The 27,943-nt window shown below is 44.4% G+C and overlaps 1 long non-coding RNA gene across 2 annotated transcripts; it reads right to left on the bottom strand.

Annotated features, from left to right (window-relative positions):
- Positions 1–11,502: 11,502 nt before the first annotated feature.
- LOC142443023 (uncharacterized) lies at positions 11,503–26,306 on the bottom strand. Of its 2 annotated transcripts, none has more exons than XR_012783499.1 (5): positions 26,111–26,306; positions 24,594–24,835; positions 17,674–17,797; positions 17,254–17,377; positions 11,503–16,976 (listed from the first exon to the last, which is right to left on the bottom strand). It is a non-coding gene; the product is annotated as an uncharacterized LOC142443023 (long non-coding RNA). The 2 variants fall into 2 exon arrangements; XR_012783498.1 differs by lacking the exon at positions 26,111–26,306 and adding an exon at positions 25,186–26,104.
- Between the last annotated feature and the right edge of the window lie 1,637 nt (positions 26,307–27,943).

Here is a 27,943-nt window from a genome sequence, read left to right as displayed (position 1 = left end):
CAATAGAAATGTGAGTGAAGGGAGACATTGGATGGTGAAAGATGCAAAAACAGTAATGATTTATAATTTATCAGGGCTCCTGGGAGTGGGAGGGTGAGGGAGGGAGGGAGGAGAAAAAAAGAGAAGCTCCTACCAAAGGCTCAAGTAGAAAGAAAATGCTTTGGAAATGTTGATGGCAACATATGTACACATGTGCTTGATACAACTGATGTATGGGTTGTGATAAGAGCTGTAAGAGTCCTCCAATAAAATGCTTTATTAAAATTAAGAAATAAAGCATAGCGCCCTTCTCCGGGGACGAGTCTCCCTGATAACATGTCCCAGGTAGGAGCGAAGAGGTCTCGCTATCCTCCATTCGAAGGCGCACCGTGGCCGTGTAGTCTCTGTGTTTGTGGGTTTCAGCTGGACTCTATCAAAACAGCCTACGAAGCTGGTCCAGCGGTCCAATGGTCTTAGGAACTGGGACACCACTCCTCTATCCATGCGGGCCCACCCACATGCAGATATGCCCACCTATGGGTACCCTGTGTGGAGACTGTTACTCAAGCTCCACCATGCTTCAAGACAAAATTTCATTGACTTGTCATTAGAAATACATTTTCACAATCTAGAATGACATACTGTTTTTGTGATTCATCACTATGCTTTCGTGATGTTCAATCTGTAACCATGAAAATACATCCTGTCTATCAGCTATTTACATGCCTATTCATCACAGTAGCAAAACAACAGTGATGAAGTAGCAACGGAAATAATTTTATAGTTGTGGGGGGGGGGTGTCACCACCACATGAGGAACTGTGTGAAAGGACCACGGCATAAGGCAGGTTGAGAACCACTGTGCTGGTCGATCACCTTCAAATCAAGCTTCTGTTTTTCTCGCTAAGGCAGCCCCAGTAGCACCGTGCAGCTCTAATGGCCGGCAATTCAAACCCACCATCTGCTCCAAGGGAGAAAGAAGAGGCTGTGAGCTCCCACAAAGACTCACACCCTGAGAAACCCACAGGGGGTCACGAAGAGTCTTGTTTGGCCTCCAGGGAGCCAACCCCTAAGGCTGCACAACCTACAAACTGTAGTCCCAGCAAATTCACCTTCCTCCCAGACTGGTGCAGCCCCTGCCTCCCCTGAGTCATTGAGAAATGGGCTTAGCAAGAAAAAACACAAGCGTTGAAAAAATGGTTTTCCATGTATGAATTTGAGGATAGGCAAATCTATCGCGTCAGTACCTGGATTCACGGTCCCTTGGTGGGTACGGCAGGGGAGCGCATCATGGTGCGAGAATGAAGAAACTGTTGTCAGACTGATTGTGGTGATGACCGTACAACTCTTCTGCTGTGACTGAATTGTGTATGTGAATTGTTTGCCAATAAAACTGTTAGGAAAAGCACAAGCAGGAAAAATGAATGCATCTAAGAGAGGACTTCAAAAAGTTTGTGGGAAAACTCCATTGTCTCTTAATCCCATCTCTCCACAAACTTTCTGAAGCTCCCCCCACATAACCATAGCCAAACCGCCATTGTCTAGAACAAGCTGGTTGCCCTTGGTCCTCAGGGTGGGGACCCCGTGCTACAGTGGCCTGTTGAGACCGAAGCTGGCCTGCCTTCCCCAGACTCATGTACAAAATCAGCCAAACACTCATGGCCACTCGCAAGAAAAAATAATACTTCCTGTGTTAGGCAGGGTTCTCCAGAGAAACAAAACCGAGACACGATTAGATAGATGATAGATAGATAGATAGATAGATAGATAGATAGATAGATAGATAGATAGAGTGAGTGAGAAGGAATACAAAAGCTAATTAGTCCACTCAGCAAACAGAGGGCTGGTTCAGTTCAACTCACTCCCATGGAACAGGAAGTTGTTATACTGGAAGTCCTTCAACTTATATGGGCTGCCAGTTCCAAGGTCAAGGAGGCAGACTGCAGAGTCCTCCCTCAAGCAAGGCAAGCAGAGTCTGCCCATAGGCAAGCAGCAGAGTGGGTCACTGACAGTCAGTCGCTCAGGAGCTTAGCAAAGCAGGTCTGGATGGGATATCAAATGCACGCAATGCAAGGGGACAGGATCCACCAGGGTCAGGCTCAAGCGTTGTATGCACCAGCAATGCTATGATGCAGGTCTGGAAGGAGCCTCAAGCTCTACCTACACAATCCATGGGTTGGCTTGGCCTACAGGTGGTGTAGCTCACAGGTTGAGGCAGAGAACTAGCTACAGCAGCAGCACGCATGCTCCAGCACGCTCTGATTACCAGAGAGCAAGCGAGAGGGGGTTGGGCCGTGCAGAGCCATTTATCTCTTTGCCCTCCGATCAAACTGCGACCTGATTAATCCCACATGTTCCTATTGGCCAGGTTGGCACAATAAACCTCACTATCATACTTCTTAAAGGAAGAAAGCCAATAAGCCTGGGCCCCTTCTGTCATCAAGGCTGTCTGACATTGAATTGCTCCCCTGAAAAGATAAACGATAGTCTTAACTAAAGACTCCCTGGTGGTGCAGTGGTTAAGCACTAAGCTGCTCACCCAAAAGACCTAGCCATCTACTCCTCTAAGCCCCTCTGGGGCAGCTGGTTCTCCATGAGTCAGGGTTGCCTTTAGGGCACCTGCAAAACAACCATTTTTAACTCACCCAGTACTCCAGCTGATTCTGAGTCCCATCGACCCTGAGGGACAGGGTGGGACTGCGCCCCCTCCCCCATCCCCCTACCAAGAGTTTCTGAGGCTGTAAATCGGCATGGAAGCAGACTGCCTCCTCTGTCCGTCTCCAGGGGCTGGTCTCTCCTGGAACTGTGGCTAAAGTGTGTAAGATAGTCTTGCCATCTTTGCCTCTAAGAGGCATTTGGACTGTACTCCTTCTTTTTATTTCCCTGAAACAGTTGTCGTTAGTTTGATTTGTGAATGGGATGATGGAAGGGAACCTAGAATACTTCTGTCTGCTAAGACAGATGGGTTTGCTCTTTTAGCAGTCCGTGGGACTTTCAATATTCTTCTCCAGCACCACAGTTCTTAAGTATCATTTCTGCTTTTGTCTTCCTTATTCAATTCCAATTTTCACATTTATAGGAGCCCTCGTGGTGTAGTGGGTGATTCCTTGCACTGCTAACCATAAGGTTATCAGTTCAAAACCACTAGCTGCTCCAAGATAGAAATAGGAGGTTTTCTATTCCCTTAAAGATTTATAATCTGGAAATCCCCTTACAGAAGGGTCTCGGGGAGGAGGCGAGCCAGTTAGGGTGCAGGGTAGCAACGATGAAACATACAACTTTCCTCTAGTTCCTAAATGCTTCCTCCCCCACCCACTATCATGACCCCAATTCTACCTTACAAATCTGGCTAGACCAGAGGATGTACACTGGTACAGATAGGAACTGGAAGCACAGGGAACCCAAGACGGATGATGCCTTCAGGACCAGTGGTGTGAGTGGCGATACCGGGAAGGTCGAGGGAGAGCTGGCGGGGCAGGGGGAACCAATTACAAGGATCTATATATAATCTCCTCCCTGGGGGATGGACAACAGAAAAGTGGTTGAAGGGAGACGTCGGACAGTGTAAGATATGACAAAATAATAATTTATAAATTATCAAGGGTTCATGAGGGAGGGGGGAGGGGGAAGGAGGGGGGAAAATGAGGACCTGATACCAGGGGCTTAAGTGGAGAGCAAATGTTTTGAGAATGATGAGGGCAACGGATGTTTAAATATGCTTTACACAATTGATGTATGTATGGATTGTGATAAGAGTTGTATGCACCCCCAATAAAATGATTTTTTTTAAGATTTACAGTCTGGGAAACCAATGGTTAGCTGCAGGGCAGTTCTATCCTGCCCTGTAGGATCACTAAGAATCGGAATCTAATGGCAGTAAGGAGCAGGGATAGGACACCTGAATTTAGACTTCATGCTCCAGGACTGTGTGAGAGCAAATGCCTGCAGTTTTTTTTTTTTAATTTTAACAATTTATTGGGGCTCATACAATTCTTTTCACAGTTCCTATATATACATACATCAATTGTATAAAGCACATCTGTACAGTCTTTGCCCTAATCATTTTTTTCTCTTTTCTTCTTTTACATTTTATTAGGGACTCATACAACTCTTACCACAATCCAATGCCTGCAGTTTTAAGCCATCCTTTTGTGGAGTGGAAATTCTCTAGGTTGGAGCGTGGCTGGAGGGCCTTGGAAAGTCTTCTGTACAGATTGAAGCGCAAGCTCTCAGGGGAAAGGAAAAACAGGTCTTCCCTATATTCAACCAATAGACATACTGTGTACTAATGCTGAGCTGCTGGGCCAGGGAGTCAGCAAAGCGGTCCCTGTGTGTCCTGTGAGCTTACAGCCCTGGAAGCCTAGTCCCCTGGTTCAGTTGGCCCACATAGGTTCTGTGATGTGCTGGGCCAGATTCATGCACATTACTCGCCACATAGTGGCAACAGAGAACGATCTCTCGTCCAACCTTGAGGGGAGGGTAGAACCTGGATTGAGGACCAAAGTGTCTGTGGGATTTGGGCTTCATCCTGGCACCTGCCCCACAGCACACACCCACTCCTGGCATTGGCAGAGGTATCTCAGTGATGAGTCAATCTCAAATTCTGTGAAATTAATTCTGGTCTGCGTGTACCAACCCCCCTTCTTTCTGCCATATTTACTTGCCAAAGAGAAAGCGGACTCATGGAATGTCATTGTCCTTAGGTGCCATTAAGTCAGCTCTGACCCACAGCGACCTGATGCACAACAGAGAAAAGCACTGCCTGGTCCTGTGTCCTCTTGTTCACTGCCCCTCTTTAGCAAACATAATGTCCTTCTCCTGGAACTGAATCCTCCTGACAACATGTCCGAGCATGGAAGAGGAAGTCTCGCCATCCTTGCCTCTAAGGAGCACTCTGGCAATGCTCCTTCCAAGAAAGATCAGCTTCTCCTTTTAGCAGTTCATAGTACTTTCAATATTCTTCTCCTGCCCCACCATTCAAATGCATCGCTCATTCTTCGGTCTTCCATATTCAATGTCCAACTTTCAAAAGCATACGAGGCCATTGAAAATTGTATGGATTGAGACAGGTGCACCTTAGTCCCCAAAGTAACATCCTACAGCACTCTAAAGAGGTCTTGTGAAGCAGACTTACCCAATGAAACACATTTTTTGATCTCTCAACAGCTGCTTGCATGAGTGTTGATTGTGGATCGATCCAAGCAAGATGAAATAATTTGACAGCTTCAATCTACTTTTTATCATGAAGTTACCTATTGTTCCACTTAGGGGGGTTTGGGTCTTCTTTACATTGAGTTGCAGTCTGTACCGAAGGCTTCAATCTTAGATCTTCATCAGAAAGTGCTTCAAGTCCTCTTCTATTTGGCAAGCAAGATTGTATCATCTTCACATCACAGGTCATTAATAAGCTTTCCTCCAATCCTGATGTGACATTCTCCTTCATATAATCCAGCTTCTCAGATTATTTGCTCAGCATACAGAATAAGTAAGGTGGGAGAATACAATCCTGACACACACCTTTCCTGATTCTAAACCACGCACTTTCCCTTGTTTCATTCTCACAATTGCCTGTTGATCCAGGTCCAAGTTCCTCGTGAGCACAATGAGGTGCCCTTGAATTCCCATTCTTCTCAAGACTATCCGTCGTTTACTTTGGTCCTCACAGTCGAATGCCTTTGCACAGTCAATAAAACACAATTAAGAGCTTTCTGGTGCCCCCTGCTTTTAACCAAGCTCCATCTGACATCGGCAATGGGGCCCCTTGTTCCACGTCCTCTTCTGAATCCGGCCTGACCCTCTGGCAGCTCCCTGTCAATGGACTGCTGCAACCATTGTTGGGTGATCTGCAGCAAAAGTGTATTGGCATGTGATATCAGGGATAGTGTTCTGTAACTTGAGCATTCTGTTGGGTCACCTTTCTTGGGAATGGGTACAAATATGGATCTCTTCATGTCAGTTGGCTAAGTAACTGTCTTCCAAATTTCCTGCCATAGTTAAATGAGTGCTTTCAGTGCTTCATCAGCTTGTTAAAGCATTTTAATTGGTATTCCACCAACTCCTGGAGCCTTGTTTTTGGTTAATGCTTTCAGTGCACTTTGAACTTCTTCCTTCAGCACCATTGGTTGTTATTCATATGCTACCTCCTGAAATGGAGGCATATCAACTAGTTCTTTTTGGTACAGTGACTGTGTAATCTTTTCATTTTTGATGCTTCCTGTACCATTCAATAGTGTGCCCATGGAATCCTTCAATAGTGCCACTCGAGCCTTGAATCTTTTATCCCCTTCTTCCCATGTAAGATGTGCTGAGCATGGTCTTCCCTTTGGCTTCTAATTCTAGGGGTGTGCACATTTCATCATCATACTTTACTTTGTGCTCTTGAGCTGCCCGTTGAAATTTTCTGTTCAGCTCTTTGACTTCATCCTTTCTTCCACTTATTTTAGCTACTCTGCAATTAAAAACAAGTTTCAGAGTCTCTTCCAACATCCACTTTGATTTTTTTTCTCTCTTTGCTGTCTTTTTAATCACTTTTAGCTTTCTTTGTGAATGATGGTCTCGATGCCCACCCACAGCTCATCAGGTCTCCTGTCATTACTGTTCAATCCATCAAATCTGTTCCTGAGAGGTTCTTGACATTAAGAATGGGTAGACTCAAGGTTGTACTTTGACTCTTGTGGACTTATTTTAATTTCCTTTAGCTTTATCCTGAACTTACACAGGAGAAATTGATGGTCTGTTTCACAGTCAGTCTCTGGTCTGGTTTTAGCTGCTAATATTGAGCATCATTTCTTCCCACAGATGTAGTCAATTTAATTTCTGTGTATTCCATCTGGAACCCATGTGTTTCGTTGCCTTTTGTGTTGTTGAAAAAAGAAATTTGCTATGAACAACTCATTGACTTTTCAAAATTCCATCATACCCTCTCCAGCTTCATTTTATCACCAAGTCCAAATTTTCCAACGATGCTGCCTTTCGCTTTGTTCCCAACTTTCGCATTACAATGGCCAATAATTATCAATGCATCTTGACCCATGTTTGATCAATTTCAGTCTGGAGATGTGGGTAGAATTCTTCAATGTCTTCATCACTAGATTTTGTGGTTAGTGCATAAATCTGAATAAAACTTGTATTGATTGGATTTCCTTGAAGGGGAATAGACATGATCTTATCAAAGACAGCACTACATGATTGATTTTACAATCTCCTTTGTGACAATAAATGCAACGCCATTCCTCATGATTTGTCATTCCTGTCATTATCAACCACGACTTTCTGATTCAAGATGGCCAATACCTGCCCACTTCAGCTCACTGATGCCCACGACATTGACCTTTAGACGTCCCATTTCATTTTTGACCACTTCCAATTTCCCTAGATTCATACTTCACACGTTCTAAGTTCCCATCATTGTCGGACTTTTGCAGCCATTTCTCTCTACCGTGAATTGTGCCCCATCAGTAAATGAAAATCCCAAAGGTGCTATTCCCCCAGAGTTTACATGGCTCATGTCACCACGGTTGACTCCACTCTGAGAAATGTCACATTTCGAACCCGAGGGCCCCATCCTCCAGCGCTGCCTCTGATGATGCTCTGCTTCCATTCTTTCGGTCTTCGTGGCTGACAATGTTCAAAGCTCTACATAAGGTTTCTGGTGACTCTTTCTTCTGAAGCAAGGAGCCGAGCCCTTTTTCATTGGCAGTTCGTAGTCTGGAAGCTTTGCTGAAACCGGTTCACGTTAGGTGACATTGCTGGCATCTGAAATACCAGGATGTAGCTTCCAGTATCCCAGCAACACACATGCCACCACAGTACAACACACGGACAGTTATGAGATGGGCTGTGCTCTATTTACCTACCAGAGAGGTCTGCGAGTTGTGCCTTACCTTATAATTCTCTGGGTCGCTTCCTTCTCCAGGGTGCCCTGGGAACACCAGTAATTAAGTGTTCAACAACAGATTAGTGGGGTTGGGCTGGGGAAAGCTGGGGATTTGCTCCCTTAAAGATTGTTGTTTGGTGCCCTGGAGTCAGTTCTGACTCATAGTGGTTCCGTGCACAACAGAACGAGACACCACCAGTCCTGCCCCAGCCTCCCGGCTCCTGTTACACTGGAGCCCCTAGTGGCAGCCACTGTGTCAGTCCCTCTCTGGAGGGCCTTTTTCTTTCCCCTGGCCATCTCCTTTCCAAGCACAGGCCCTTGTCCAGGCCCTTGTCCCTCCTGATGACATGTCCAGAGTGTAGAGACCAAGTTCCCCATCCTCACTTCTAAGGCGCATTCTAGCTGTACCTCCTCCAAGCCAGACTTGTTTGCTCTTCTGGCAGGCCACAGCCCTCTCAGTAGTCTTTGCCAGCACCAATCATTCAAAGACACCAGTGTTACTTCAGGCTTTCTTATTTGTTATCCATCATTTGCATATGTGGAAACTGCAAATACCATGTCTTGGGTCAGGTGTATTTGCTTTCTAGCAATTTAGTGAGATTTTTGGCAACAGTTGTTGCTGTAGTTGTTGTTGGGTGCCATCAGGCCGGTTCCACCACATAGCGATCCTACGAGGGGGTGCTGCAAAAAGGACAACAATAACAACAACAAAGAAACAGATTTTTTTTCAAAGCGATATATTTAAACTTTTTTTACGAGACAACCTTATCACTCTCAAAGGACACTCCATTACACTTAATATATTTGTCAAGTCTATGATCCCATTTTTTAGAAGCATTTTTCAAACTTATCTGTTTGGATGGCTGACAGCACCTCCCTCAGTTTTTGTTTATTAAATCATTTTACTGGGGGCTCTTACAGCTCTTGTAACAATCCATGCATCGATTGTGTCACACACATTTGTACATGTTGCCATCGTCACTTTCAAAACATTTTTTCTGTTTGAGCCCTTAGTATTAGCTCCTCTTTTCCCCCCTCCCTTCTCCACCTTCCCACCCTCATGAACTCTTGATAAATTATAAATTATTATTTTCATTTCTTACACCGACCGCAGTCTCCCTTTATCCACATTTGTTATTCCTCCCCTTTGAGGGGAGGATAGGATTATCCATCGATCATTGCAATCGGCTCCCCCTTTCCTCCCCTTTCTCCCCCCACCTTTCCACTACCCTCTTGGCACTGCTACTCCCATTTCTGTATGGGAGGGGTTTATCTGTCCTGGATCCCATGTCGGGAGCCCTTCTCAGTACCAGTATACATTCTCTGGGTTACCCTGGATTTGCAAGGCAGAGCTGGGGTCATGATATTGGGGCTGAGGATGCCTCAAGGAACCAGAAGAATATTGTTTCATCGGTGCTATACTGCACCCTGACTGACTCATTCCTTCCTTGTGACCCTTCTATGAGAGGATGTCCAATTATCTACAGATGGGCGACCCCCTTCATTCACATAGATATGATTATTTGTTTTGGGTCTTCTGATGTCTGTTCCCTGATCCCATCGACACCTTGTGATCACACATACTGGTGTGTTTCTTCCATGTAGAATCTGTTGTTTCCCTGTTAGATGGCTGCTTGTTTAACTTCAAGCCTTTAAGGCCCCAGATGCTATATCTTTCAATAGCTGGGCACCATCAGCTTTCTTCACAACATTCACTTATACACCCATTTTGTCTTCAGCGATCATGTCACCTCCCTCATTTTTTTTCTTTAACTCTTCTACGTCATCAAATCACTGGCCTTTCATGCCACTCTTCATTCATGAAAACAAAAGGAAGTCACACAGGTCAGCATTTTCATTCATTCGGGAAGTTGATGGATGTGCAGAATGAGATTTGCCATCAATCTACTTTTTACCTCTTTGGAAATGAGAAAACGCCCCTCATACACTTGAGTTTTTCGTATAGCACTGTCCTTGTAAGCTGTGTTCAACATCACAACAGTTTCTGAGGCATTTTTCCCAGGGAGGAAACAAGATTTCACAGCCACATGCTGTTCTCTTAAATTGGCCCTCACAAAAACACACACACACACAAAATGAGGTTCAAGTGAAACTGCTTTTACCAACAAACTCACTGTGACCAGAGAGAACTTTCCCAGGCAATGCCACTGGGTGCACTAACTCAGAGTGAGGTGCTAGATGCTCACTGAGGTAGTTCATTTATCGTGCCAACCTGGCTGATAAACACATGTGGGGTTAGTTGAAGGGCAGAGGGATAAATGGCTCCGTGAGCCTCGCCTTTCAAGTTCTCTGGTCTCTTGCTTTGTGATGGTCGGACCAGGGTGCAGCTGCCTTAGCAGTTCCCTGCTTTGGCTTGCAAGGCTGACTTCCTGCAAGACATCCCCAAGGAGAAGCCACATGGACCTAGCCCAATGCAGTCCTCAGTGCTGGAGCAGCCGTGTGAAGACCCCTGCCAGCACTGAGATGCTTACACATTTACTGATCTGGCTCTCCTCCTGCAGTCGGCATCATAGTGTGTGTTTTGTGAGATGGAGGAGGACTTTGTGGATTGTTGTTGGACATATGGGTTAATGTTGGACTTGTGGGCTTGGTCAGCACTGGGTTGGGATGTTTTCTTGATGTGCACTTACCCTTTATATAAAACTCTCTCTTATACATAAGAGATTCTGTGGATTTGTTTCTCTAAAGTACCTAGACTAACACACTCACCTAGAAGGAAAAATGCATATCACAAAAGCTCCACTCTGTCAAGTGCAATTCTGGTTTTGTTTCTTGGTTGTTGTTGTTGTTGTTGCTTTCTTTTTGGGGGGCTGGGTAACGAAGGGTCACATGTATAACACAAAGGCCAGCGTGCCCTTCAGAGGCAAGGATGACAAGATTTCTTCTTACATACTTCGGAAATATTGTCAGGAGAGACCAGTCTCTGGAAAAGGAGGTTGTCTTGGTAAATTGAAGGGTGGCAAAAAAGAGGATGGTCTTTGATGAGACAGATGGACACAGTGGCTGCATCAATGGACTCAGGCATAGGAACAATTGTGACCATGCAGTGTTTCCTTCTGCTGTGCCTGTGGGTCGGAGAAGACCCGATAGCACCTAACAACAACATATGGAGGGTTTTACTAGGATGTTGCTTTTGCTTTCATAATCTTGAGATGAACTATGAAAATATATATTGTTCCTTTCTAAATGAAACAAAACAAATGCCTCCAGATTCCTTATGACACAAACCTAAATATTGGTCTGAGTGCCTTAAAAAAAACAAACAAGCAAACAAACAAAATAGATGAGGAAGAGTAAAATTGAAATGGATTCAAGAGTCTTTAGTGACTAACAAGTCAATCTTAAAAAACAATTAAAAAAAGATAAAAAAAACAAAAGAAGGTTGCTTACCAAGCCTGACTGTAGTAAGTAAAGATTCACCTTGCAGTGTGTAAAGGTATGTTTGCATATTAGTGCGGACATACAAAAATAATAACAATGGTAGACATCTAGAATTAGTTGATGTCATTGTGTGTGAATTTTACCTTATTTAGCTTTCTCTTATTTTCTAAGTTTCTTTACAATAAGGAGTATTACTTTTAAAAACATGACAATACATTGAATTGGTGTATGCTAGACTTTGTATATTTTCATTACAAAAATAGCACTGAAACATTCATTTACTTATTCAGTCTATACATATAACAAGTGCCCAATTGCCACATTTGGTTATGTCCACTCAGTTGGACAGCACTGCTAGAGAACATCACCACAAAATGTTCTATGAGACATTGGCATACAGATATTTTAAAGAGACTGTTAAAGAATTGTTAAGGAAGACTACACGTCATTTTCAAGTTGTCACTGTAAAATCTATCATGATATTTAGGGATATTCGTGTGGATATACAAAAATGTTAACAGTGGTTATCTCCAAGATGAGTTAATGGGATTGTGTGTGAATTTTACTTTAAACTTTTCCCTTGTTTTCTAATAGTTTTTGAAATAACCATATAATACTGACACTTTATTAAACTAATTAACATAGGACAAAACAAGGAAAAATACTGGCAAGAGCCTTTAAAAAGTTTACAGAGAAGCTAGTTATCTACAGAAAGCCTAGGGAAGGATGTGGATGAGAAAAATCGGAGTAAGTCTCCATAAAGTGCCCTTTGTATGTCCCTATTTGTATTTGAACTATGGAAAATGTATCTATTAAATACATATTGATTATACTTTTAAATATATAAAAAACTTATAAAAACTCCACTGTTCCCTCTCACTCACTGCCCTTGAGTTGTTTCTGACTCACAGTGACCTTATGAGACAGTGGAACAGCCCCAGTGGTTTCTCACAGTAAAACTTCGTGGGATTAGGAAACTACTTCTTTCATCCAGAGAGATTCTGGTGGTTTGGAATTTCTGACTTTCTAGTTTGCAGTCCAACTAACCCACTGCATTTGGTAGGGTTATCTAGAGAGGCAAAACCAGGACACTTATGATTATATATACGAGGGCTACACTCCTTCCCTACACCCCCAAAAAACTGGGGGGAAAGCTCCACTGGAGAGTACTTTGATGGTGATATGGTTATTTTATTAAAAATTAAATACGTAGCTTTTTTTTAAATCCTGGGGTTTTGCGGGGGGGGGGGGAAGGGGGACTATCCCCTTATATATAAAAGGATAGATTTATATATCAAAAAGGAATACAATAGCAAATTAATCCACACAGCCATACAGAGAGAGCATAGTTCAACACACTTTTGTGGGACAGTTAATATAATGAAGGTCCTTCCAACTCACATGGCCAACGAAACACAGTAGAAGAAGTAGTGAGGTTTAGCAGAAGCCAGTAGCACAGTGTAGCGAGTCAGGTTGTGCTGGAACCTCTTGGAGTAGCAATGCTAAGTGGCTGGCGGGAGGCAAGGCATCTGGAGTAGTGGCAAGTTGTGTGGAATCAGCCCACAGGGAGCAGACCAGGGAAAGTGGGGAGGCACTGCAGCGTGAAGCGGCACACCCCAGCAATGCGGTCCACAGGTTGGCTCGGCCCACAGGTAGCCTGCACACAGGTTGAGGCAGGGGAGCTAACTCAGGCAGAGAGCTGGTCTACCACTACGGAGAGGGGCCAGCCTCCAGTGAGTCATTAATCTCAGTCACACCTCCAAAGATCAACAAGGTGCAACCAGATTGACAGGCTAAACTCCACCCATATATTCTTGCAAGTGCCATATTGGCACAATAAACCTATCACGCCCACTATGCAAGCAGGTCTCCTTTTCAATTTCACCAAGGGATTTCCATCTCAAAGGGAAAGCATATGAAAATGAATCCCTTAATACCACACGTGTCAGTTTTTTGTACTGTGGTAGCTCGTGTGTTACTGTGATGATGGAACCTTTGTCACTGGTATTTCACATGCCATCAGGTCACCCAAAGTTAACAGATTTCAGCAGAGCTTCCAGACTAAGAACACACAACAAAGGATTCGGCCCCCCACTTTGGAGGAATGAGCGCTGAAAACTCCATGCATAGCTTGACTGAATTTGTAGGATAGTGCTGGAGGAATGGTCCCTTGGGTCCAATGGCACTCACAATATGACTGAGGAGGAATTAATTTCTGAGTGGAGTCAGCCACGGTGACGTGGGTGGGGTGAAGCCTGTGGGAATGGAGCATTCAGAATCGTTATTGCTGATGGACAGACTCTGGGTAAGGATAAACAGTTGCAAAAATCTACTAATGATCATAACTTGAATATGCAAATTACAAATCTAGGAAAATTGGAAGTTGTCAAAAATGAAATGAATATATGTCAATATCTTGAGCCTTAGTGAGCTGAAGTGAACTGACATAAGCCATTTTGAATGACAAGATATTAAGATCCATTTATGTCAGGAATAAGATAACCAATAGGAAAGGTGTGGCATTCACTATCAAAAAGGAGATTGCAAAATCAATTATGAAGTACAAAGCTGCCTGGGATAGGATTTTAACTACCCGCCTGGAGGGAGAGTCAATCAGTAAGACTTTCGTACTTATGCAAACTTATGCACCAAGCACAAAAGGGAGTGATGAAGAAATTTAAGAATCCTACCTTTTAGTCAGAAATTGATCACACGAGTAATCAAGATACATTGATAATTATTGGCAATTGGAATTCAAAAGTTGGAAACACACAGGAAGGAAAGGTTATTGGAAAATATGGACTTAGTGACAGAAACCAATCAGGAGAGGGCATGACAGAATTTTGCAAAACCAGCGACTTGTTCATAGCAATGCATTTTCTAACAACACAAAAGGCTTATACTATACTTTGTTAGTCTGGGTTGACTAGGAAAACAAATCCAGACACACTAATACATGTATAAGAGTTTTATATAAAAAAGTGATTGTATATTAAGAAAACATCCCAGCCCAATCCAAATCACCTCAATAAGACTGATATTAGCCCATATGTCCGATACTAGTACATACATTCCTCTTCAGACTCATGCAGCACATGCCATGATGCCGAATGTGGGAAGATCACAGGCCAGTGGGTAGAAAGTCCTGTGAATCCAGTGGCAGTGAAAGCATCTCAACGCTGGCACAGATCTCCATGTGGCTTCTCCAGATCTCGGAGTGTCTCAACAGCAGGAAAGGGGAGGAAGAGAGTGTGGGTCTCGCCTCCAGGAAGGAAGTCAGGAGTTCCCAAAATCCTCAGGAGGCCATGCCCACAGAGGCCTCAATGGTTTATTACCTGATTGATAGGCTAGACTCTATCCCTTTGCTCAAGTTAACAGATTATATAACTGCCACATATATACATGAACTTCTCCAGGCTGAATACACAGAATAAAATTGACTACACCTGTGGAAAGCTTCCTCCATCTTTTACAGTCATGATTTATGCTACAACTTAAGAAACTTAAAAAATAAAACTCCAGATATATATGGATGAATTCATTTCAAATGTCACTGGTCATGCATTAAAAAGTAATAGTAATTGAGGACCTTCTAAAGCAATGTCTGATGCAAAAAAAGGGGTAGTAATAAATAAAGACATTCCTATATGCCTGCATCCTCACCACTTTGGATGGTAGCAGACAAAAGCAAACACTTTCCCCACTTTCTTGGTTTCTATCACGTGTATTTTCAGGTTTCCAACTCCCTTGTTCTTTAGATACATAACTCTTCTCTTCACTGTGAATTCTCATGATTACTGTTGGGGACCTTCTAATGATTTTCTTACATTAATAAGGCCTCTCTCCACTGTGAATTCTTTAATGTTAGTGTTGAAGATTAAAGGCTATAGTCATTACATTCCTCAGGTTTCTCACCAATGTATTCTTTAATGTTGTGTGAAGGCTTATTTCAATTGTGAATTCTATTTACCTTGTGTTGAAGTGTGATTAAAGGCTTTCCCACATCTTTACCTTCCTAAGGATCTGTCCCCTGTGAATTCTATGATCACTTAATATTGAAGGATGAATAAAGGTTTTCCCCCATTCCTTATACTCACTGTACTGTGTTTTTCTAATGCTAAGTGAGGGTCGAGGACTTACTGAAGGCTTTGCCACCATCTTCACATTCATAAGGCATCTCTCTAATGTGAACTTTAGTATGTTTAGTTAGTGCGGGAAAATGCTTAAAAGCTTTCGTACATTCTTTACATTTAAAAGGCCTCTCTCCTCTGTGAATTCTTCTATGTGCACTGAGTGCTGAAGACTGCTTAAAAGCTTTCCCACAATCCTTACATTTATAAGCCCTCTCTTCACTGTGAATCCTGCTATGACTATTTAGTACGGAAGCGTTCTTAAAGGCTTTTGTACATTCTTTACATTTAAAAGGCCTCTCTCCACTGTGAATTCTTCTATGTGCACTGAGTGCTGAAGACTGCTTAAAGGTTTTCTCACATTCCTTACACTTGTAGGCCCTCTCTTCACTGTGAATCCTCATATGACTACTGAGTGCTGAAGAGTTCTTGAAGGCTTTTGTACATTCTTTACATGTATAAGGTCTCTCTCCGGTGTGAACTCTAGTGTGTTCAGTTAGTTCTGAAGAGTGCTTAAAGGCTTTCCCACATTCCTGACATGTGTAAGGCCTCTCTTCACTGTGGATTCTTCTGTGTGCACTTAGTGTTGCATAGTGCTTAAAGGCTTTCCCACATTCCTGACATTTATAGGCCCTCTCTTCACTGTGAATTCTGGTATGACAACTTAGTGCTGAATAGTGCTTAAAGGCTTTCCCACATTCCTGACATTTATAAGGCCTCTCTCCGGTGTGAATTCTAGTGTGTTCAGTTAATGCTGAAGAGTGCTTAAAGGCTTTCCCACATTCCTGACATTGATAAGCTCTCTCTTCACTGTGAATCCTGCGATGAGTATTTAATGTTGAAGAGTATTTAAAGGTTTTCCCACATTCCTGACATCTATAAGGCCTCCCTCCACTGTGAATTCTCATATGAGCAGTTAGGCTCCAAGACTTACTAAAGGTCTTCCCACATTCCTGACACTCATAAGGCCCTTCTCCACTGTGAGTACCTCTAGGTCTAGTCAATGCCTTTGGATGACTACAGGCTTTTTCATATTCCTTAAATTCAGAAAGAATCCCTCCACTGTGAGTACTGAAATGCACAGCTAGTGTGGATGGACATTTATATGCTTTCCCACATTCCCTACATTGATAAGCCTTCTGTCCAGTATACTGTCCTTTAGGTTCTTTGAGGTAAGAGGAATGACAAAATGTTTTTCCATATTCTTTACATTTGTAAGTCTGGTCTTCACTACAACTCCTCCCTTTAGTGAGAAGTGACGAGAAGGCATAGCATTGCCTACAATCTACATGGTTACAGAGGTTCTCTCCACCAAGTGCTTCTGAGTGAGGTTGTAGATAAGCGGGGCAGCTCTGAGTTTTCTCATGTTCCATGTACAGGTACTGTTTGTAGTCAGTGTGTGCTCTGATGCAGCAACTGAAAGCATGACCACGACCCTCCTGGAACCCAAAAGGAGCAACACCAGCAGTAGTTCCTTTGTAAACAGGAAGATTTTCAGTCCGGCATAAATATTTTTTGTTCTGATCAACTTCACGGTAGTTCTTCACTTTCTGTTCTACAGTTGAAGGGCTGGTTGCTGCCATATTTATTCTGTTGAAAATAGGGAGTAAGCTATTAGAATTAGTTTTTATTACTTCAGAATTACCATACACACAGAGTACATAGTTTCTCCCATGAATTGTCTCCTGTGATATAGCATTATTATCAGGGTTTGGAGAAATAATGGGTTTTATAATTTGTAAGACTGAAGCATTTCTCAAATACTAAATATCTGATAGCATTTATGGAATCAGTATATTGTGAGAACAAGGTGAGTAAATACATTATTCTGCTGCCCCTCCACCTCATGGTACCTCAAAGACCATACCCTTGGTTGGTGTGATTTTTACTGCCACTGATTTCATCTAATGCGGATGACCAGAAGTTACTCTTCATGAATTGAAGTATGTGCTCACTGGACCACTCTCGTAGATTATTTTCCTGTTGAGAGACTGTTCCATAATTTTAAGTAGAGTTTCATTAAGAGAAAACAGAAAAGAAATTTGATGACAGAACAAGAACTGAGGCATTTTATGTCCCAAGAGTTTTATAAAGCCTTAAGAGTAAAATACATTACTGAGAATTATTCACAGGATGATGGAACATTAACTGCACAGCAGTCAGTATAACCATATATCCTTTTTTTCCCCGCTGTTTCTTCCCTCCCGCTGCCTTGCCCTTCTTCTCCCTCTACCCACCATATGTTCTTATATAAAAGCATCCATAACAAAAATAAAGCCATCCTTACCAGCGTCCAGGTTCCTGAAAGTTTCCACCATCACATCTCTGTAAAGCTTCCTCTGAACAATGTCTAGCAAAGTCCACTCTTCTTGGGTAAAGTCAATGGCCACATCCTCAAATATCACAGAATCCTAAATATCACATATATTGTGGGTAAGCAAGATACATATCTGACAATGTGTGCAAAAGGATGAGTGAGGCTGTTGCCAGGGAAAGAAAATTTATGGGAATATCACACAAAGTTCAGTACTCACTGGGGTTTGGACATCAGCATTGCTTTTCTCTTTGAATATAGTGCTTGGCTCTAAGACTCGTTGCACAGATAAAACAGTGCTGCAAGCACATCGGATGCACTTCTCTAGTTCTACTCTAAAACGGTAGGAAAATCATTGCTACTCGCGCTCCAGTCACATGATGGGTTTCTCTGAAGCAAACCAATGGAAACATATCTTGGCAATCAGCGAATGGATTCACACAAGAGCATCCGTGATACCCTTAACTTTCTCTTGCTGGGATGTCTTTGGGGGGAAAAAAGGCAGCTGATTTTGTGGTGCAAAATTTTAAGTGAATTTTGTTAGGGCACACAAGAAAATGCTAGGAAGACGCAGTACACTTCTTCCCAAATCACTGAATTTGGCAAAATTTATGGGAGTGATACACCACACTACACTGCAGCTTTTAGATACACCAAGAATTTTAAGAAGCCTAAGAAAACTTTCCAACGGAGCCAGGAGAGGAAGTATGGACGCTGAGGAGTGAACAAACTAAGGCTTGCATCCGGAAGTAGTAGCAGAATGCCTAATGTTTGTGCGGTGCAGCTAATTACTTAACGAGGCCCTTGCGACAGTGTCGATGGATTCAATCAGATGTACTCAACAGAAGGAAACCCTGCAGTCCTGTGCCATGGTCGCATTACTTGAGCCCCTTAGTACAGCCACTGTGTCACCCCATCTGTTTGGCAGGCTTCCTCCTTGAGCTCACTCACTTTACTAAGCTTGATGTCCTTTACCAAGAACTGGCCATTCCTCACAACGCGTCTGAAGTACGTCAGACAAAGTACTGCTGTTCGCCTTATTAAGGGACAAGCTAGCTTAACTTCTTCCAAGATGGATTTGTTTGTTCTCCCGAGAGTCCATTTGCTGCTGTAGCACCAGTTGTCTGTCAGTGTGTAGAACTGTGGTGGCTTGTGTGTAGCACCAGTTGTCTGTCAGTGTGTAGAACTGTGGTGGCTTGTGTGTTGCTATGACACTGGTGTTTCAAATAGCAGCCTGGTCAATGAGGGTGAGCAGGTTTCTGCAGAGATTGCACTCAGTACGGACTATGAAGAATAGGCTGTCAACTTCAGAGGATTGAGCCACAGAAAGCATCATGCAGAGTAGTAGGATACTGTCCAGGTAGAGCCAGAAGAAAAGACTGTCAGGTCAGAAGGCATTCAAGTATGACTTCAGAAGAGCTGCCTTCTCAGAGTAGAGGTGACCATAATGAAGTGGTTGGGCAAATCCATCAGGAGGAAAACCTTCTGGACCTTGCAGTGTCCTGGAATTGCCATTCTTCTAAAGGCTATCCATACTGTTAGGATCCGCACAGTTCAATGCCTTGGCACAGTCAATAAACCACGAGTAAATGTCTCTCTAGCAGCTCCACATCAATGCGTTGTTGCAATCACTGAATGACCTTCAGAGATAGTTCACTTACAGGTGACGTGAACGAGACTGTTCATGATTTGCGCACTGTGTTAAGTCACCTGTCGTTGGAATGGGTACAAACAGAGATCTCTTCCAGGGAGTATTCATGTGTGGGGAAAGTTGTGTGCTCCTTAGGAGAATGGGGCAGGACCACTACGTTCCATGGCTCAAGACCGTGAGAGCACGCCGACAACTTCACCTGGGGAGCTGATGAAGCGCGGCTGGTCTCGCTGCCTGAGATACAATGGACACTTTGCCCCTGGCTCCCTGGCAAAAGCTGCAGAAAGCAGCAGTCTCCAAACTTATCAGTTACTACATAGTCCCAACCTTGTGCTCCCCTCCAGTCTGTGAACAGCTTGGGGAGTTGATACCAGGGGCACAAGCAGAAAGAAAATGTTTTTAAAATGATGATGACAACATATGTACAAATATGTTTGATACAACTGACTGTATGGATGATTATAAGATCTGTAAGAGGCCCCAATAAAATGATTTACTAATAAAAATGGGAAAAGATCAAAATGCATGTCAGAAAAGATGCTGAACCTTGCTCTTTATTATTATTAATAAATTCTTTTATTGGGGTCTCTTACAGACCTTATAAAAAATCTATACATCAATTGTATCAAGCATATTTGTATATATGTTGCCATCATCATTTTAAAAAGATTTTCTTTCTGCTTGAGCATTTGGTATCAGCGCCTCAGAACCTTGCTCCAAATCACAGATTAGTTAAGGAGAAGAGATGAAATGAGGCAAAAAGGCAAACAGAACATTTCAAAAGGAAATTCTAGAAGACAAAGGGAATATAATGAAGTATGCGAAGACCTAGAATGAGAAAAACAAAAAGGAAGAACACTCTCAGCAAGAGCTCAAGCAAAAATTCAAGCCTCGTGTTGCAATATGGAAAGATTCTCCGGTCAAACTATGGAATGATGCAGGAAGTATCGAGAAGATGGAATGAATACGGTCACTGTACCCAAAAGAAGTAGCTGACAATCCTGGTGGTAGCATATGAGCAAGAACCCATGGTGATGAACATTAGCTATGGAATGTCAACGGAAGTGTTAACAAGCTAATGAAGCACTGGAAGTACTCCCTTGCCTGTGCCAAGAAAATATGGAAGACAGTTAATTGGCCATGTGACTTAGAGAGACCCATATCTGTGCCCGTTCCAAAGGAAGGCGAGCCAGCAAAATGCTCAAATTATAGAACAGTATCACTGAGATCCAATGAAAGTAAAATTTCGCTGGAGCTCATCCAACAACAGCTGCAATAGTGCAACAGCAGGGAGCTGCCAGAAATTCAAGCCAGATTCGGAAGCGGACGTGGAGTGCGGGATATCCTTGGTAATGGCATGGATCTTGGCTGACGGTAGAGACTACCAAAAAGATGTTTGCTTTTGTTTAACTGAGTGTACACCAAAGGGTTTGACTGCGTGGACTGTAACAAGCCATGGACAGCCATGAAGAGTGGGGATTCCAGACATGTCACTATGTTCATGTGTATGGACCAGGAGGAAAGTATGCAAACAGCACAAGACCATGCTTAAAGTCTGAACTGGTTGGGGGTTAGTCCCAAGAGGACCACCCTGAAAGTATAAGGGAGTGAGTGGGTGGGGGAGCACTGGCCCGCCCCAGCCTTGACTGCAGGAAGAGAAATGGGGTCTTGTAGAAGGTGCACTTCCCTCGGACAAGAAGGCTGAGGACTAAGAGTGTATGAGTGCAGCTGGGTAACCGGGTCCTGGGAGATGGATCTCCGAAATTTAAGGGGAACGGACCAATGCATTTTCGTTTATATGGGTTTTTTCTTCCTTTCTTTTCTCTTTTGGTGTCTATCTGTATGAGATACGCAGGATAAGCAATCGAAAGGAGATAGCAACAGGACCAAGAGTTGGAGGTGGGGGGCATAGGAGAGGAGAAGGGGGGTTGGAGATGGGGGGGGAACGATGAACTAACAACAGAGATAGGTGAATAGCAAGAGATCTAAAATTGACAGTGAGGAGGGGGTAGAGTTCCTGATTGCGTTTGACCAATTGAAATGTATCCGAGAGGAGTTAATGGGAGGTGCATGATGGGTAAACATGATAATGGGGCAAGAGGAAAGAAAAAGAAGAAAGAACAAGTAAAAATTATATATAGGTATAAATATGTAAGTCTATCAAGATAGGTATATTTGTCTGTGTGTGTACACACAAATACAACAAGGAAGCAGATAGACTTTGGACATTAGCTGGTATAAGATAAGGAAATAAATAATATTTACTACAACAACAATTGTTCCTGGGTGGTAGGGTGGGGAGGGAGAGGATAGAAGGTAGCTGATATCCAAGGGTATAAGAAGAAAATGTTTTGAAAATGATGGAGGCAGCAATTGTACAATCATGCTTGATCTAATTAAACTATGGATTGTTAAAATATCTGTAAGAGCTCCCAATAAAATAGCGGGGGGGGGGGGGGGGGGGAAGCAGAGGGTCAGAGAAAAAGATGGACTGACATGGTGACTGCCACAATCACCTCAAGCACAGGAACCATTGTGGGGATGCCACAGGACCGGCAGTGTTTCATTCTGGGTACACAGCATCCCTAAGGGTCAGAATAAACTTGATGGCACCTAATTAAGAACAACTACTACTGTAAGTACTTTAATAAGATAATCCTTCTAGGAGAATTTAAGGGGAAGAAAATATTGCCCAGATGCTTAGAAAAGTTTACAAGAAAGCTAGTAATCTATAGGTACCGATGGGAAGAGGCGTATGGCTAAGAACAGTTTAAGAATTTATATCCATAAAAGATCCTTTTAAATTTTATATTCATATTTTAATTGAAGAAAATAACTACCTTTTAATTTTTATATTTAAATTTGAACGGAAAAAAAGAACTATTTGAAAATAACACTGATTTTACTTTTAAACATACTAGAAATCAGTTCTGACTCAAAGCTGGGGATGAACATTGAAAGTACCATGACTGCTAAAGGACAGATGGATCAGTGTTGGAAGAAGTAAGGGCAGCGTGCTCCTTAGAAGCAAGGCTGGAGAGACTTCTTCTTACTTACTATGGACATATTGCAGGGAGAGACCAGTCCTTGGAGAAGGACATCACGTTTGGTAAACTGATTTTGGCAGGCCCTCGACGAGATGATGGACGCAGTGACTGCACCAATGGGCTCAGGCACAGGGACAATGACGGGGATGGTTCTGCTGTGCACAGGGGAGCTATGAGTCGAAGCCGACTCAATGGTGCCAACAACAACAGAAATCAATTGAGAATTTTAATATTTCCAAAGACTTTGCACTGCAAAGTTAAAACCTTTTGGAAATTAATCACTTAAGACCTAATTATTATGAAGTGACCAAATAGATTCTTTGGCATAAAAAATCCACAAATTAGAGTGCTCTCTTTAAACAGAGTAGCTGGTTACCATTCAGTACATCCATTTTATCATAGGAGAATGTTTCAAAATGCCTACAAGATTTGGCATGTCATCTCCTCTGCAAAAACATGTTACGTGTAGTAAGCGTTTTCAAGCTTGTTCTCAGTATTTAAATAAGCTTAACAGTCACTTCCATGCCAGCTAAAGCAGGTACTCCCCTGTAGTTGTGAGGTTTTACATCCATTAATTAAAATACTTTCAGCAGGAGCCTCAACTGATCCCCAGTCTTGCAAACAATGGAAACTGTGAAAATGACAAGCTACATCCACTCCCCTCTATGTTCATTTTCTCTGCCAAACCCAGCCCCACTCGAATCCACTGCCACAGAGATTCTGACTCCAAGTAGCCCGGCGGGTTTTCCGAGGCTGTGACTCTTAGCGGAGCAGGAAGGAGCACCTTTGTCCCAGCAGTTCCTGACCGCGGACCCGAGGGGAGAGGCCCATGTGTAACCCACTGGGCCACCAGGGTCTAGCAATACAAGCCCTCTTCACGTCCATCTTCTGCCTGATGTGAGCTCGGGGGGTGTCGTGGTGACTCGCTGGGCTGAGATCCACGTGGCCGCAGTGAGAAACCACCAGCAGCCCTGCTGGTGCGAGACTGGGCCTTCCTTCTCCTGTAAACAGTTACAGTCTCGCAAACCCACAGGGCTCACAAGGAGTCAGCATGGCAGAAGGAATCTGATACTGTGAGGAGCAGTCAAACCATTTAGAAATGTAACACCAGGTCTAGGCACAGCTAGAGTGAGGGAAACAACTTGGAATCAGTCACAGGTTTCTCTGAACCTTCACGTCTCTAGCAAATTATCCATCGCAGCCAGAAAGAGGGGAAGCTTTTCCAGACCTGACAGGTAATAATCCTGCATTATTACCTGCGTTATTCCTTCAATGAGGACATGACTGTCACAGGCCCCAAGCAGAGCCACAAAGCATCCAGCTTCCTCCCCTAATGATCGCTCCCTTTCTACACTCTATCACTGCATGTAACAGGTGAATCTGTAGTTTAAACTCGCACAGAAAAACCAGTAGTGCCTAGGAACAGCCAGGAACCGTTTACAGGATGAATCTGGAGGACCTGGGCTCAGCCTCCTCAGTCAGGGCTGCACAGTCTTCAGGCTCTGGAGAGGAGATTCTGTTATTCCAGAGTCCCAGTGCCCAGAGTGGGGTGTGAAGCCCCACAGAACCACCTCAGATCGACTAGTATGAAAGGTAACCCCAGGCATACAGGGCTGGAAAAAATGTATAAACTGATAAATTCCCAATGGTGTTTGGCAAATTGCTCCCTTTATAAGTTAAAAAAAAAAGTTTTCCTCAGCGTCATCCAGGAAATTAAGGACTCTTATTCTACAGCCCACAAAGAGCTCTGGTGGCACACTGGTCAGGTGTTGGACTCCCAAGGGCAGAGGTTTGAAACCACCTGCCATTCCTCAGGAGAAAGAAAAAGCTTCCACTTCTGTAAATCAAGAGTTCTTCTCAGAAACTCACAGGGGCAGTTCTACCCTGCCCTACAGGCTTAATATGAGTGGGCATAGACACACTGGTCATGAGTGGCGAAAAACCATAGTATAGGATTGTTTAACCGTCTGCATTTTCAGTCACCCCTTGGATCATTCCAGAGACCTCAGTGGGCAGTACTGTCCATTTTGGTTAACATTGGTATACCCAGAGGTCCCTCTCAGGATGTGGTCCCTTGGCCTCTTCTATCAACTTACCCTCGAAGAAGAAACAAAGCATAGCACTGGGTCCCAACAAATCATGTATCACCTCTCCCGCATACTACCAAGAATTACTCATTTCTCCTTGGTACTCACCATTCCTGAGGTGGCTTCTCAACAGCTAATTGAATGGCCTCTGTCAAGCCCACCAGCCAATTGCATAAGGTGGCCAGTGGAAGCAAGTCCAGCAGGCCTTCTGAAGGCAGATGAAGTGTGGTCCACACAGCCGGTCATAGCCTTTGAAAGTCTTGCTTCCGATTGCATGGAGGTACAGGGTTGTCGTTAACAGTCCCCGGCTGCCCACATTGGACTGGCTCTAACTGTGGTGAGTCTGGGACCTGAAACAGCAGAAGGGTGGGGTGAAGAGAGGGTGTTGACTATCAGGTCCTTCTCCTCCAGCTCTATCCTTGGACAAACTTCTTAGTAAGCACTGTGCTTGCCCCTTGTGTGCAGAAACGGTGAGCCAATCATTAGTCTCCAATCCTACCTCAGCCAACTCTTCAAGTCCTGGGGAAGCACTAGTTATGTAATCTCTACAAATCCTTCCTCCCCTAAAATGAGATTGTTCATCCACATCTCATCCTATCCCAGATGAAATAGGATTGGCTTCAATAGTTCTGACAAATCATTTTGAAATTTCGGATGGTGGGGTTTGCTTAACCCCAAGAGGCAGACTTTCCATACGTACACGCAGAGAGACTCAAACGCTGACTTCCAGGCAATCTCTCTCACAGTCAATGCTGACCCATAGCGACGCTAGAGGACAGGGTAACCTGCCCTGGTTGGTTTCCAATAGTGTAACTCTTCACAGGTGTAGAAAGCCTCATCTTTCTCTTGGGGAGAAGTTAGTGGTTTCAAATTGGTAACCTTGCAGTTAGCAGCCCAACAAGTAATCACAATGTCTCCAGGGTCCCCAATTGTAGGCAAACTGAAAGAGATTGTTTTATTAAATTTGGGAGATTTCCGGAGGCGCGCACAGACCCCTATTCCAGCAAGTAGGCTGTGGGCAGTGGAGACAGGAAATTGTCCACAGAGGCGGTTTATGAGGCGCACATTTATACAAGAAGTGAGCTGGGTGAGATGAGAGGGGGTACAGAGCAGCTCCTGGTCGGATACCCACATAGGGGACAGTCCTGTAACCAGCTAAGGGAGAGGGCGAGGGCCGCATTCACAGTCTGGCTGTGCAGCGGCGTCCTGTCGGCGAGGGGAGGGATCCGTTAGGTGGCCCGGGACGAACAGGGAGCCTGTTGAGCGGAGCGGCCACTTCTGGACTGTTGTGACCTCGTGTCCCTCCACCTAGCGACGAAAGACACTCCGTGTGCCTTTCCTAAATGTGTCGGGAATGAAACTGGGGTACATAGGGCTGTACATCTGCACGCGACTCCTTCCAACTCATCTGAATCCGTGCGTCTGGAAGACCTAGAGCCACGGCGAGTGAGCAGACACGCTCTGCCCACCATCGCACGTCCTCACAACGTCCGGCCCGGGAGAAGTCCGGGAGGGCAGGGCCGCCCTGCGAGCGGGGCTGGGGCCTCAGGGCACCGACCCCGGGCGCCCACGAAGCCGGACCCTCATTCCGCGCCCGCTCCCGGGGGTCGCTTAGCGGGTCTCACCGCGCTGACCGGTGACCACACCGCGACGCAGGTGCAGCCGCCGCCGCCGCCGGGCGGGCGGGCGGGCGCGGGGAGTCCCGCGGCCTGGGGCGCCGAGCGGGCGGACGGAGCGGAGAGTCGCGGCAGCGCCCTGGGCACCCCCGCGCCGTGGCTCCCCTGAAACAAGCCGCGCGGGGTCCAGGTGGAAAGGACTCCAGACGGGCCGGCGCGCGAGCCACCACTGCGCAGGCGTGGACGCCGACTTCCGCTTCCGGGTTCCCACGCACGCGCAGATCCGAACGGAAGGGGCTTGGCGTGCAGCCTTACAGCGCTCTCTGAAGTGTGTGTGTGTGTGTGTGTGTGTGTGTGTGTGTGTGTGTGTGTGTGTGTGTGTGTGTGTGTGTGTGTGTGTGTGTGTGTGTGTGTGTGTGTGTGTGTGTGTGTGTGTGTGTGTGTGTGTGTGTGTGTGTGTGTGTGTGTGTGTGTGTTTTCTTTAATACCCATACAGATTTTGTTTTGTGTGTGTGTGTGTGTGTTTTCTTTAATACCCATACAGATTTTGTTTTGTGTGTGTGTGTGTGTGTGTGTTTTCTTTAATACCCATACAGATTTTGTTTTGTGTGTGTGTGTGTTTTCTTTAATACCCATACAGATTTTGTTTTGTGTGTGTGTGTGTGTGTGTGTTTTCTTTAATACCCATACAGATTTTGTTTTGTGTGTGTGTGTGTGTGTGTTTTCTTTAATACCCATTCAGATTTTGTTTTGTGTGTGTGTGTGTGTGTTTTCTTTAATACCCATACAGATTTTGTTTTGTGTGTGTGTGTGTGTGTGTGTGTGTGTGTGTGTTTTCTTTAATACCCATACAGATTTTGTTTTGTGACCTTGGTCGTCACTCTCTCGATAGCACTCTTCCCATCTCCTCCCAGGATTCTCCGTTTCCATTTGTCCTACTTTCTGGACTTTTGAGCTTTGTTTCTGGGTGTTTCTGGGACCGTGTGGTGGCACTTTTGGTGTCCTGTACGTGGTTGTCCTGAAGAGCGAGTTCCAATCAAAGGTGTGATTGTTCACTCTAAAGTGTTGGCTGGCAGTTGTTTGGCTGAAAGTTGGTCTCTTAGGATTGTCTCGAAAGATGCTTATAAAGTTCATAGTCTCAAGGGTTCTGCTGGACTCTGTCAGACCTATGTTAAGTGTGGTCTTTTTTGTGATTTTGAATTTTGCCCTACCTTTCCCCCACCCTCCTTGTCTGTCCTAGACCCCCAATAGTGGTGAGCATGTACCATCTTGGTCTCAGACCAGTGGAGGCTTTTGCTCATGTGGTCCATTAGTCTTTTGGTCCAATTGTGACTGCGAGCCTTTGCTCCAGATGAAGAGAGACCAACAGTTGCACCTTAGATGGCTGCTCACAAGCTTTTAAGACCTTTCTCTACTTACTCAAGAAGGATCAAGAACATTGTCTTAATGAATTGTGCTATGCCACTTGACCTCATCAATGTCCCTGCTGACAGTGGTTTTAAGTCCCTGAGCCCATTAATTTACTCCCCCAAGGTGCTTGGTTATGGATAAGAACTTTTCCCCTACTCATGAGCCAGTTTGCCCTACCATGGTGGCCTGGGTGTTGTGATGACACTGGAAGCTATGCCGTTGGTATTTCAGGCACCAGCAATGTCACCCATGGTGAATAGGTTTCAGTGGAGCTTCCAGACTAAGAGCAGACTAGGAAGAAGGCAGAGGCTGCCCGCTTCCGAGGGACCAGCCCCGTCAGGTGCAGTGCAAGGAGATGAGCCACCTCAGGTTGGAAGACGCCCAAAATACGAGTGAGGAAGAGAGCTGCCTCTTCAAAGTAGCCTTGACCTT

The sequence above is a fragment of the Tenrec ecaudatus genome, chromosome 1 (assembly GCF_050624435.1).
Source record: "Tenrec ecaudatus isolate mTenEca1 chromosome 1, mTenEca1.hap1, whole genome shotgun sequence".
NCBI classification, from domain to species: Eukaryota; Metazoa; Chordata; class Mammalia; order Afrosoricida; family Tenrecidae; genus Tenrec; species Tenrec ecaudatus.
This window is presented reverse-complemented; position numbering and strand designations above follow the sequence as displayed.